This window comes from Humulus lupulus, chromosome 9 (assembly GCF_963169125.1).
Source record: "Humulus lupulus chromosome 9, drHumLupu1.1, whole genome shotgun sequence".
Taxonomy (NCBI): Eukaryota; Viridiplantae; Streptophyta; class Magnoliopsida; order Rosales; family Cannabaceae; genus Humulus; species Humulus lupulus.
This window is the reverse complement of record NC_084801.1, coordinates 156,901,028-156,914,335: the sequence shown is the minus strand read 5'-3', so window position 1 is coordinate 156,914,335 and position 13,308 is coordinate 156,901,028. Positions and strand designations below refer to the sequence as shown.

The 13,308-nt window shown below is 31.9% G+C and overlaps 1 long non-coding RNA gene across 1 annotated transcript; it reads right to left on the bottom strand.

Moving 5' to 3' along the window:
• Positions 1 to 1,661: 1,661 nt before the first annotated feature.
• On the bottom strand, positions 1,662 to 4,590 carry LOC133800753 (uncharacterized). Its single transcript, XR_009876598.1, has 3 exons — positions 4,434 to 4,590; positions 3,784 to 3,953; positions 1,662 to 1,879 (listed from the first exon to the last, which is right to left on the bottom strand). It is a non-coding gene; the product is annotated as an uncharacterized LOC133800753 (long non-coding RNA).
• Between the last annotated feature and the right edge of the window lie 8,718 nt (positions 4,591 to 13,308).

Here is a 13,308-nt window from a genome sequence, read left to right as displayed (position 1 = left end):
TCTCAAAAATCAATCAAGTAACTAGTTACCTTACCCATGATTTGAAAAAAGAAACGTACAATATAAAAATAAGGAATTTTTTTTATAATAAATAAAAATAATAATAAACACAATTCATATCACAAAAAAAAGAAAAAAATTTGCAAAACAACCAAAGAAAAATTTAATAAAAATAATATAAAAAAAACAAATAAGCTAAAAAAAATAATGAAATTACAAACATAACATTCCAAATTAATAAAAACTTGATAAAAAGTAAAACTATGGCATAAACCAATTTTTATACAAAAATATGGGAAAATAAACCCATAAAAGTGAAAAATCTTAAAAAAAAAGCCATAGATTAACTTTTTTTTTTGAAAAAAAGCTATATTTTTGCATACTCTATTAAAAATCCCATAGAAAGTGTAATTTCCTCTATTTTAAAAGGGTTTGGTGCAAAATGATTCTTAATGGTGTATGAAAGTAAGTAAATGTTTATGCTTTCAATTTTGTAGTAAAATAGTCTAACCACCATTAATATTACCAAATATGTTATTAAGCAAATTACATTGATACTATTCTATTATGAATATTTTAATATCATGGTATATGTATATTAGCTTAGTTTAATTAGTTTTTATTTTAAAAAAATTTTAATTTTTTTTCTTCGTTTTTTATGGGTTGTTGGTATATCGTTTTTCAACTAGTGTATATATTTTTTGTGGGATGATATATCAAAGTTGTATGATTAATATCATATAAAGATTACATGTTTGTTTTAACTATTGTTAACACAATATATGCATTGTTTATGCTATATTCATTATTTTTATTTCATATAAATTGATTTTGTTTGATTTTTTTTTTTAAAAATATGGTATATAAGTTTACTAATACGTTATATTAATTTGATATATCATGCTATTAAACATATATACCGTATGTACCATAGTATTTTATATACCATAAGAAAAAAATCAATATACCGTGATAATAAAATTATATACACAATAAATTTTTTAATATTATCACTAAAAAAATGTATATACCATGCTAACAGAACTATATACCACTATTAAAATGAATATATTATACTAATAAAATTATATATCACCATTATGTATAACTAAATATCATCTAAAATAAATAATATATCATACCTCAAAAAAGACATATACTGAGATGGAAAACAATATACCAACACTTAAAGAATGAAAAAAAAAATTACTAAAAAAATATATATAACATGTTAATAATGTTGGGTTTTATGCCTTTATAAAACCATGTCGAACATGTAACGCAATTTTAAATTGTCAACAAATGTAGTAAAAATTATTTAGTTTGACAACTATGTTGCTTGCTTTTTTTGTTACATGATTATTGAAATAATACATTCATTTTTAAAATCCTGAACATATAAGGTTGCGTTTGGTAAAAAAATTTTAAACTCAAAAATAAAAATATATTTTTGTTTAATGTTTTTTTATTTTTATAAAATAAAAATACGTTCGGTAACCATTTTTGTTTTCTGTTTTTTTAAAATAAAAATAAAAAAATAAAAATCATGTTTGGTAAATATTTTTTTTGAAATTTTATTTTTTATTTTCATTTTCTAAACTAAAAAATAAAAATATTTTTTGTGACCACTATTTATTATTTTGAAATAAAAAATAAAAAAATTATAGTAAAAAAAGATCATATTAATAATATCCAAGTAATCTCAAATTTCAAAACTTAATATATATTCATGAGATAACACAAAATCAATAAAGTCTACATAAGTTCTTATTTCCCTTTAAAAATTCTTCCATAAGTTCGATGAAAATTTCTACATGCCTTTGAGTCCAAACAGAAGCCTCACCATTGTTCCCAATAATAAAAACTTAATTATCAATACCTGCCATATAGATAAGACCTAAGGATTCAATAAGAATTCTAAATAAAAATACAAGACTATTCATAAAGAAACAACCATTTCAAGAACAACAATAAGAATTGAAAAACTGATTTAGTTATAAATACCAAGTAAGTAATTCCAATAATAGCAATGAAGAGTATCCATATATTCATCAAATTAACAAAATAATACAATGTCATATGAAATAAAAACACACACCAAAAAATATAAAAGGCAGATATTCAACACAACAAAAGATTACTGAAGCAAAGCAAACAAAAATCTCAGTTATAAATAAGCCTAAAATTGACTACATTTTTTCTAATTTTACAACAGGATGGGCCATTCATTGACCACTGGTTTTCCATGAAAATCAAAGTAACAAAAAGATTTTAGTCTCATAATTAATAGCATCTAGCTCAACTGCAACTCTCCAAGTATACAAGGAAAGCAGCTACAGACCCATCCCAAGAATTAATATACATGTCATTAATGTAGCTCTTGAAGGTACCAACAATTAAAATCAGTTGTCACTTATTTCATTGTTGAACCTAAGTGAAGGAATACTTAATCATTGTCACATTGCTAAAGTGAGATGCCTATGGATAAACATTTAACAAGAAATTAACCATTTTATATCAATTCCAAATTCATAAGACAGTAGCTTCAACAAATATATAGCAAAATCAGAGGGTGCAAAGAAAATATTGACTAATATCTTCAAGCAACCACATGTAAAAGCAACTCAAAGCCCTACAGAGGTTATGCATCCAGAAAATTTAAGATCTTGTAATAGTGGTGACTAGAGGAAAGTGGACAATGGACAACAAAATAACAAGAATTTTTTAAGAAAACAGACTAGATTAGGCACTTCCACTACTACACTGCTAAATATATTAAGAGGAAATCATCAGGACTAGTTCTATACCTGTTAGGCTTTTAACTAGAAAAGTGTTATGTAACTAAAAAATTGGGAAATTGAAAACACAGCACAGTAGTAGTAGTACTGTGTTTTAGTTTTAGTTATTGGTGCCAGACATACACAGTAGTAGTCTGCTCTGGGTTACAGAACTCTCTTGTCCATTTTCATTAACTTCTTCTAATAAGTACATTATATATCAACATTAATGACACTTGTAAATTTGAAGCTCAGATTTGGGTCTACATTAGAGTAGTCAGTAGTAAGTACTACTTACTGTAATAATAATGATAATAATAATAATATTAATAATATTGTTCTGGGTTAAGTAAAGTAGTAGATATATATATATATATATATATATATGCCAAAAGAAAAATAAAGTGATTGTACTTAACAAAATTTCGTGCAATGCACAGACTTTTGGGATCTTTTTACCTTACTTGACTTGGATTCATAATTACAGTGGTTTCAAAACTATCATCCTAACTTAACTTACTTCATCACAGTTATCTCAAAATAAACAACGAATATGCATGTACTTGTCAAACTAAAATGTAAAAGTATCACCTAACAGAAAACCTTTTCTCTGTTTCTTCTATTAATTTCTTTGTATCTGAACACTTCATTTCTCAAATATTCCTCTTGAAGGATTTAATTGGCCCGGGCAAGACGATAGAAACAAACAATGGCATCATATCATCAATACAAAACAAGGACAACAACCCAAATTTATAAATATCAAGTTTTGACCTAAACATTTTATTATGCAGTACACAGAGAGTGGAGAAGAAACTCCACAACATAAACACAAAAAATTAACAAGTAATCTAAGCACACCAATATCAAAGACTCTGAAGCAATCACATAAACTCCCAACATCAGAATTGTGGAACAATTTCTCTAAAATGTAATCTTCTAAGACCTTTGATTTTTAGCAATACAACATAGCCAAATCAAGATGAAACAATGAAAGTGAAAGTACCTCTTGGAAGTTGCAAACAGGAACCTTCTCAGTGCCCCTCTTGCCTTGAGAGCAATCAATATCAGCTTGAATAACAATGGGTACGAAAACACCATTAGAGAGAAGAAGAAGAAGAAGATCCCTGGTTTGAACCTCATGAAGCTGCAAAAGCCTCCTCGACCCAGGTGCCCCTTTACAGTGAAGAAGCATAATATCATAACCCAAGCTTGGATTGAGTTAGATATATATATATATATATATATAGCCACGGTGGTGGGTGGTGGGTGGTGGTTTCAGTATCAATATCAGTTTCTATATAATCCTCCTAATGAAAAAATCTACGAATACTCATAGAGCCAGACCCATCATAGTTCAAAAATACCTGTTTTTGTTTCTATTACTGTTACCATAGCCAAAATCATTATCCGAGCCTAGCTAAGCTAAGCTATGCTATATATGCTATAAACAACAACGTTGGTGATCATCTACAACAACCATCCCCATTGAAATCCTCTTAATCAGACAGAGTTTTTCGTCGCCGATTGTATATTGGACAAGAGAGAAAATGGAGGAAAATCACAAACCCTAAAATCCCAAACAAAATAAAAAAAAGAGATTGAGAAGAAGAAGAAGAAATCATACTAGTGAGACACATGAAAGAGATGGTGTACCTGAAGAAAATTTGGAGAGAGCTTTGAGAATCCATTGAACCTTGAGAAAGCTCGGTGTGCAGAGAGAGCATAAGTAAAAATTTGTTTAAAAAAATTTAAAAGTATGAAAATGGTGTTTTCAAAATTTGGTAAATTTTAATTAAAATTAAAAAAAATTAAAAATAAGTTTAAAATTTTTTTAACTCACCGAACATGTTTTTCGGTGTTGTTATCAAAAATTTTATTATTTAATAAGAAAACTATTTAAAAAAAAATTACCGAACAGGGCCTAAATAGTTACAATTATAGTGACTAGGTCATAATGAATTAAAGTTGTAATTATATGTTCAAAAGAACAAGTCTTAAGATTCGATCAGTGCATTGGATTTTCACTGATTGGGCAATCTATTATATGATGTCTACTTACACATTCAGGGTGTGATGTCTTGTCCAAGACATTGACCAAGTAGATAAGATCGAATGTATTTGGTTACATCGGAATATGACTGATATTAATTATTGATAGATAAATAAGCATCGTTGTTATCGAATCTAATCAATGTCACAACGTTGACCATATGTTAAGTCGATCTTAATTCTGAGTGATAATATTCTCCTCATTATATTATTTAAATCTTTTGACTTATTCGTTACCAGCTTACCCTAAGGTCGAGCCCATACTTACATCTTGGAGATTTAGTAGTGTAGTTGAGTGGGAGTATTATTTATAGATATGAAATCTATAACTTTTGTATGAGAAGTGAAAAGATGATTTCCTTAATTGCTTTGTTCAAAAGGTTAAATGATTGACATCTCATTTTTGTAATTAAGTTCACGGAAATATCATTTATAAGGGACTTAGTGGGAGTTAAGGATAAAATACTGATGAAGGGTAAAACGGTAATTTGTACCCAACTCAAGTCATCGATAAATGATTGACTTATTGTAATGCTTATAACAATGGATAACATATTTATGGTTTGGAAAATACATTCTATGAATTCAATAGTTCAATTTCGAGTCACGATGAATTAATAAAGTAGTGAAATTATTTGTAAATAAATTCACGGTAACTTATTGGAGCTTGATTTCATGGATCTATGGCCCCCGCATCATCTTTGAGTGAATCATCTAGAATGTCTCAATTAATTGAATTAATTATCAATTAGGATTTTTTAAAGTTGACTAGGCCAATTTTGAATTTTTTTTACAGAGATATGAGATTTAGAGAATAAAAGAGAATATTTGGACAAATTTATTAATATTGATAAATTGATGTAAATATAACTATATAATATTAAATCAAGTTACAAATTATAATTAGTTAATTTGACTAAGGATTTAATTAATTAAAAGATAAATAAATTAAAAAGTTTTGAATTTAGGCCCAATTGAGATTTAAATTCAAAACAAAGAGATTGAGCCAAAGTCTATTTTTGGGAGCCCAAGGCTTTGATTTTTTGTTTACTATTTTTAATTAATTTAAATTTATATTTATATTTAGATTTAAATTTAGATAAAGCTCATTAAGTTGCATGTATAAGGAATATGAGATCTAGGGTTTTTATAAGTTAGTCTCAATTGATTCATTGGATAAATGAAAATCTAGACAGTTTAATCATTTCTTGGCCACTCACTCTCTTCTTCTCTTCTAGATCTCTATCTCATGTGTTGGGTAACCAGCCCACGCTAGTTCTTGGTTGATCAACGACTTGGTGAGGAAGACTGTGTTGCTGATCTAATTCAATCTCTTGATAATACTCTGCTACAGAAATGAATTAAGGGTTAGAAAGATTGAAGGAATGAGTTGTTCCAGTTCTGCTGCGTAATGTAAGTTTATTAACTTTACTCTGTTTTGTATTAATTCCATAGGAGCATGTTCTAGAAATTTACATGTTTGTTTGATAATATGTAAATTACATGAAAATAAACAAAGATCTTGTTATATATATTTCCAACAAATAAAATTATGTACCAATGTTAAAATGTATATAAATTGCTAACAAAATTATATACCACTACTTAATTGTATATACAATGCTAACAACATTTATATACCACCATTATATATATAAGAAAAATAAAAACTAAATATCATCTATAAAAGAAATAATATACCATACCATAAAAAACATATATACTGAGTAGGAAAATAATATACCGACAACACTTAAGAAATTATTAACAAAAAATATATATATCATGCTAAGAAAATTATATAGTACCATTAAAATGTATATACCATCATTACATATATCAAGATAGAGCCTAAATATTATCTAAAAAATAATGATATACTATACCACAAAATACATATATTGAGTTGAAAAATAATATACCAACAAACTTATAAAATTATTACTAAAAAATGTAAATACTATGCTAACAAAATTATATACTACCATTAAAATGTATATACCATGATACAAAATTATGTACTACCATTATGTATAACAAGATAGAAACTAAATATCATCGACAAGAAAAATGATAAATCATACCACAAAAAATATATACACTAGTTGGAAAATAATATACCAATAACCCATAAAAAATGAAAAAAAAAATCAATATAACTTTAAAATAAAAACTAATTTAACAAAACTAATATACATATACTACTATATTAAAGTCATACACTTCTAAATATATAAATAAATGATAGAAAAGAGAAAATTGAAAAAATCAATATGTAATAAAATTAAAAATTTGAAAAAAAAGACTATTTTTCTCTAACTTAAAAATAAGGGACATTTATTAATTATTATCCTAAAAAAAGAGAAGTTATTTGTTATGGGTATCACTTTAATGAGATGCAAATGAGAGACTTATATGATACTGACAATTTAAGTAATCAACAATGTATAAGGGTCATTTCTCTACAATTTTTAAAATGAGGACATAAGCTTATTGATGTCATTGTTTTGGACCATTTACTACAATTTCTCTATTATAAAGAATTTGGTAGTTTTAGAAAGTGGTAATTAAATTATAGTGTTTTTAGAAAGTTGTAGAAAGACATTGGTAATTTTCAGGATTTAGATGATTTAATATAATATTTTTGGACAATTATTTTTAATAACACCCTTAATTAATGCAATAGATTAGTAGTCACTACAAAAAATGTTATAATTTATTGGACAATTTAAAAAATGCATGTGTTTTTAAAACACTACTACAAAAATTCTAATTTGCGTTAGTCTCTAAGTGACACTAAAGGGGTTGTTGTTAGCACAAAAAGTGATGCGGAATTTGTCATGCAAAATTTGTTGGATTTTGCGTCACTAGAGAGCTGATGCAAATAGAGCTTTTATGTTAGTTACACACTAACTCGAAAAGTGGTATTTGGGTCAATTACAAACGGATGCTATATACTATGAAGAAAATAGCAAATAATTCTCAAACGTATAAGATCAATGCAAAAACATATCTGAAATACATAATACAAACAAAATAATAGCATGTGTTTCAATGCACGAACATCAAACAAAATAAAATAAATAAAATTACAACTTGGATTTGGAATGCAAGAACTTATAATAACCCAAACTAAATAAAATACAATAATGCATTATTTTTTTTCAAAAATCAGATTTGAAATACGAGAGAGAGATAAAATCAAAACATTTATAAAAATCAAATTTGAGATCCGCGTGAATTCGACTGCCATCTCCCTCATCGCGAGTCAAACACTCAAACCCAACAATCATTGAAAATCAATCAAAACCTGAAAATATAAAACAAACGTCATTTTTAAAAGTAAAAAAAAAATCCCATAAAAATAAAACATACTCAGGGGTCGATTAGTGACAAGGGAGATGCCATGAATGACAGAATCGTGACAGGGAAAGGCCATGGCCAATGAGATCCCGATGGGGAAACGCCATAGCCACTTGGATCGCAACGAGGACAAGCCAGAACCTCAGACGCTGGAGACACCAAGGGCTCATGATGAAGTGAGGCATGCTCCCTAGGCTCACAACGGGGCGAGCGAAACTCTCATGACGAAGAGAAGCCATAGACACATGACAGGAAATGCAAAATCTCGAGACCAAGAGAAGCCAAGGGCTTGCAATCGAAAAAAGCCACAAAATCGAGCGGGAAGAAGCCATGAGTGAGAGATTAAGAGCTTGAGAGATTTAGAGAGTGTGATATCAAGATTGAGAGGGTGAGAGATTGCAAAGGGGCCGACTACGAACGATAGAGAGATAAGGGGTTGTGTGAGGGCTAGGATTAAAAGGGTTGGGCCGTCTATTAGGCATTTTTGTTTATATATATATACATATAAATGGGTTATTGTGTCAGTGGGCCACTAACACAAATATTTGTGTTAGTGGCCCACTGACAAGAATAGGGGTTGTAGCATAAGTGCCCAATTGACGCGATGGTTTCTAGGATTTTATAGTGTCACTAAGTATGGTTCACTGACGCATTTGACTGACGCAAAATGGATTTTTTCCAGTATTGAAATTTGAAATATTTCTTAAGTTTATTGTCACTCATTTCCGCATGAGGGGGAATGCTGAGAAACCATTAAGCAAATCTCTAGAAGCGTATAGTGAGCTTGTAGTTTGGTTAAGGGTTGTTATTAAGTTGTTAAGATAATTCCCTCAAATGTAGGGATTGTGTGTATTCTGATTTGTATATTGTTACAACCTGAGTTAGAATAAGGCAGCTCACTCTCGTGATCAATGCCTGAGAGCTTATTCAATTTCATTATGATTATCCTTAAATTGCTTTCTTTGAGTTTCTTCTCTTTAGATGAGAAATTAACATTGCAATTTTATTTTAGATAAAGTATTGGAACTTTAAAATATAAGACATTACTGTAAGTGTAAATTTTTGTCATGCTTTGAACTACATGTTTATACATGGTTTTCTTGTTACAACACTGAAAGCCCAGTAGCACCTGATTTTTAATTTAGCACATGTTTTGCTTAGATGGCTTTCCCCTTTATGCCATAGTATATATATTTATTTTGTGCGTGTTCACCCTACCTTTTTGAGCAGCTAAAAAATTATTTTATCAAGAAACATTCTCCACAAAAGGTTTGAAGCATTCGTTACTTCATTATTCATTGGCTCAGGGAATTTAGGTGAAAATTCAACATTCATTTCAGTTTTCTGGTTTAAAGCTTGAAGGGAGTTCAGGCTAAGTCTCGAGGGGAGCTCAAGTTGAAGTTGGAGGGAGTCCAGCAAACCATAATACCAACAGGAGGCTGGTTGCATGAAGATTTTCACCAAATCAGGGAGTTGATTGCTTGTTTTGTAAATCCATTTGAAAGGGAGTCTTAAAATTTGGTTAATGCATTGTAACTTATAATAACTCTGAGTATTATTAGTGGATTTGTTTCACCTCTGGACAAGGTCCCATGGAGTAGGTTGTGAAAAATCATGGCTGAACCATGTAAAAATGAATGTGTCATTCTTTATTTTTCTACACCTTTATTTGAGTTGAATTTGACTTTATTGTGCTAATTAAAGTTGATAAATCAGTAGGAATAGTTAACCAAATTTCAATTAAGATTTAAAATATACATTGTTGGCTCAATTTTTTGTCAACTTGCACAGAGAAATAAATGAAGAGTAGTTTTGTGTAAAATCTCAAAGCGGAACATAATGATGAACAATGAGCCAAAGAAGAGAGAAATAAATGCAGTAATAAATGAATGAGACAAAGATTTATAGTGGTTCGACCCAAAAAAGATGACTTACGTCCACTTCAGTAAGTATTATTTATGATGGACTTAGAAGCCTCAAGAAAAAATACAATGAGTTTCATCTTGTTCTTGGGACAATTACAGTGGATAGCAGGAGGCCTCTACAAAAATGAATAGATAGTGACTTATTTTTTTACCGTTGTTACATTTCGATTTCACTATTTATAGCCGCAGAGATGGGAAGAGCTGATGTTGGCAACTTGTTTCCCAATCAGGCTAAATTTTGGTACACTTGGATGGAAGCAGGTTTCTGTCTCACTAAAAATGGTAATCTGACGTATCGTTGGATTGACGAGGGGACCTATGAGGGGTATCTCTCGCGTATGTGACGACCCTCATGAATCTCAAGTGAACTGCTTATTTTTCCCAGTCAGCTATAGTGGCTTGCACAGAGGGCAACTTGCTGTTGTTCACTCGATTGCCTATGATGGCTCTCATGTTCCCATGACCAGACCTGAGATTTGGTCACGACCCCTTAGGTCATTTGTAAATGTCACTTTCTCTTGATTAGTTGGCATTACTCAATGGGTTTTTTCATTCGATATTAAACCTTACAAGGGACTTAGAGAAATCAAGACTTCCCTGAGGAAGTCTATTTTGATTCTCATTAACTGTGGCCTACAAGTCATTACATAGAGGTCTCCAAAAAGTGATGCCCAAAAATCAAAATAACAATATTTAGAGCGATCGCCTAAAGGCTGGTCTCCGATTACAAAAGTTGGGCACTGACCCTCGCTTGCTTCTATGTTCTTGGTTGCATGACTCCTTCTACCAAGTAAGTACCCTCCCAGTTCGGACCTAGGACCCCGATAGATGGGTCTTGTGTATTGAGGAACACACAGCGCAGGAGAAGGTCGCCAATGGAGAACTTCCTGTCCTTTACCCGAGTGTTGAAGTAGTGAACCACCCTATGCTGGTAGGCTGCCACCCTCAAGTTAGCTTGATCCTGCCTTTCTTCAACAAGATCTAGGGACTTGGAAAGTAATGCCTCATTCTTCTCTTGATTGTAGTTCATTCTTCTATGTGACAGGACATCTAATTCGACAGGCACCATGGCCTCGCAGCCATAGGTGAGCGCAAAGGGCGTGTGTCTGGTAGAAATTCAGGTTGTGTGCTTGTAGGACCATAGTACCTCCGGCAGTTCATGTGGGTGTGCTACAACTAAAAATCTCTTCACAATTCCATGGCAAAGACAAAATCTTGTGAAGTGTTCGCTGTCAAATTGAGTTTCATTATCTAACACAATCTTGTACAACAATCCATATAATGATATTCTTCACGAAAAATTCCAGCACTTTGTTGGATGTGATGGTCGCCAATGGCTCTGCTTCACACCACTTAGTGAAATAGTCAATAGCGACCATTTCATACTTGACTCCGCCTCGTCCGGTAGGAAGTTGGCCTATTAGGTCAATCCCCCAAACTGTGAAGGTCCATAGGCTCTGCATTTGCTTCAATTCGTTCGGAGTGGCTCTCGGGATTTTGGCAAATCTTTGGCACTTGCCACATTTTTTCACGTACTCCATAGAGTCCTCATTCATGGTGGGCCAAAAATAACCTTGTCGAAGTATCTTTTTAGAGAGGCTCTGTCCCTAGCATGATCGCCACAAATTTTTTCATGGACTTCTTGCAACATGGTTGGGGCCTCCTCCATGGGGACACATCTCAGTAGTGGCATCAAATGTCCTCTTTGGTATTAGTGACCGTCCTGCATGACATAACACAGTTATTGGTAAAGTATATTCCTTGCTAAGTTATGATGCGATGGGAGGACAACTTCACCTAGATATATGACGATGAGGGTCATCCATGTTTCTTCTTTGTCAATTAGCATTGAGGTGTTGTGGTTGTCACTGACGACGTTGCTGAGGGTGCAGTCGCCAATGGTACGATCGTCAGTGGTACCATTTCCAATGGCGTGGTCGTCGGCCTTGGCATTGTCCGTGGTGGGGCTGATTTTGGGTGTCGCTAAGAACTCAATTGGAACGACGTTAATGGTCTTTGCATCTCTTGTGCTTGCTAACTTTGCTAACACATCGATGTTGGAATTTTTCTATATAGGGACATGATCGAACTGGGCAAGCATGTCTTTGGATTTGCTGAGGTAGGCGGTCATGTGCAGTCCACATGCTTGGTACTCTCTAGTTGACCACTAGTTGTGAGTCGCTTTTTGTTGGCGCCGTTTTTTGTCAACTTATAATAGAAGAGCACTAAACACATAATTAGAAAAATCAATAAAAAGCACACGATATTTTACGTGGTTCAGCAGTTAAAATCTGCCTAGTCCACGAGTCTGAATGATAGAATTCTCTCAAAGATTTTAGAAATCAATTTTAGTAGAGTATTCCCAGTACCCAATTCAGCGCCCCTCCAAATGAATTTCTCCAGTCTATTTATAGGCTGGTTTACAAAATATCTTCCCCCTTATTTCGGGAAGTTATAATTCAAATTTCAAATAAATACAAATAAATGCATTAATTGCATAATATCCCATGATAATCAGGATTCATTATCAGATTACAACAAATCCCCAAGAAATAGTGATTTTCAAATAGTAACCGTATTTAATACTAGATTATCGACCTCGCGATCACCGATCTTCGAACACTTAACTTACATACTTTCGAAGTTGACCAACATCACAAGCTCGTCATTTTGATTAGCCTCATCCTTAGCAAGTAATTTTATCAAGGTCATCATCTTCGAGCTCGCAATGCCCAGGCTCGTTCCTTCCCAACTGATACTCAATCACCAATAAAAACAAATCAGGAATTTATACAAGTCTTGAACCCTTGTAGTTGTAGCTTCGAGCATGATTTGTAACCTCGAAACATCTTCGAGACCGCACGTAGTTCTGAGCTTACCAATTCCATCATCCTCATCTTAATACCAAGCGAGACTGTCAAACCCAATCCGCATCAATGTTGATGATGTGGCACACTTGCTTATTTCGAGCTTACATTTTATGAGCCTGTCTTTCGAGACCATAATTTATATTCTCGAAATTTGGGTGTAACATTTTGCCCCCTCAAAAGTATTGGTTCGAATCCTATGATAAGGAAACTTTTGAACCTCTACTTTCGAAAACCGTGCCACCTACCATACCCGAATATGGACACACGTCAGTCAAGGATTGCACACTCATAGTACTTGAGTACTCCCTACATCTGCCCACG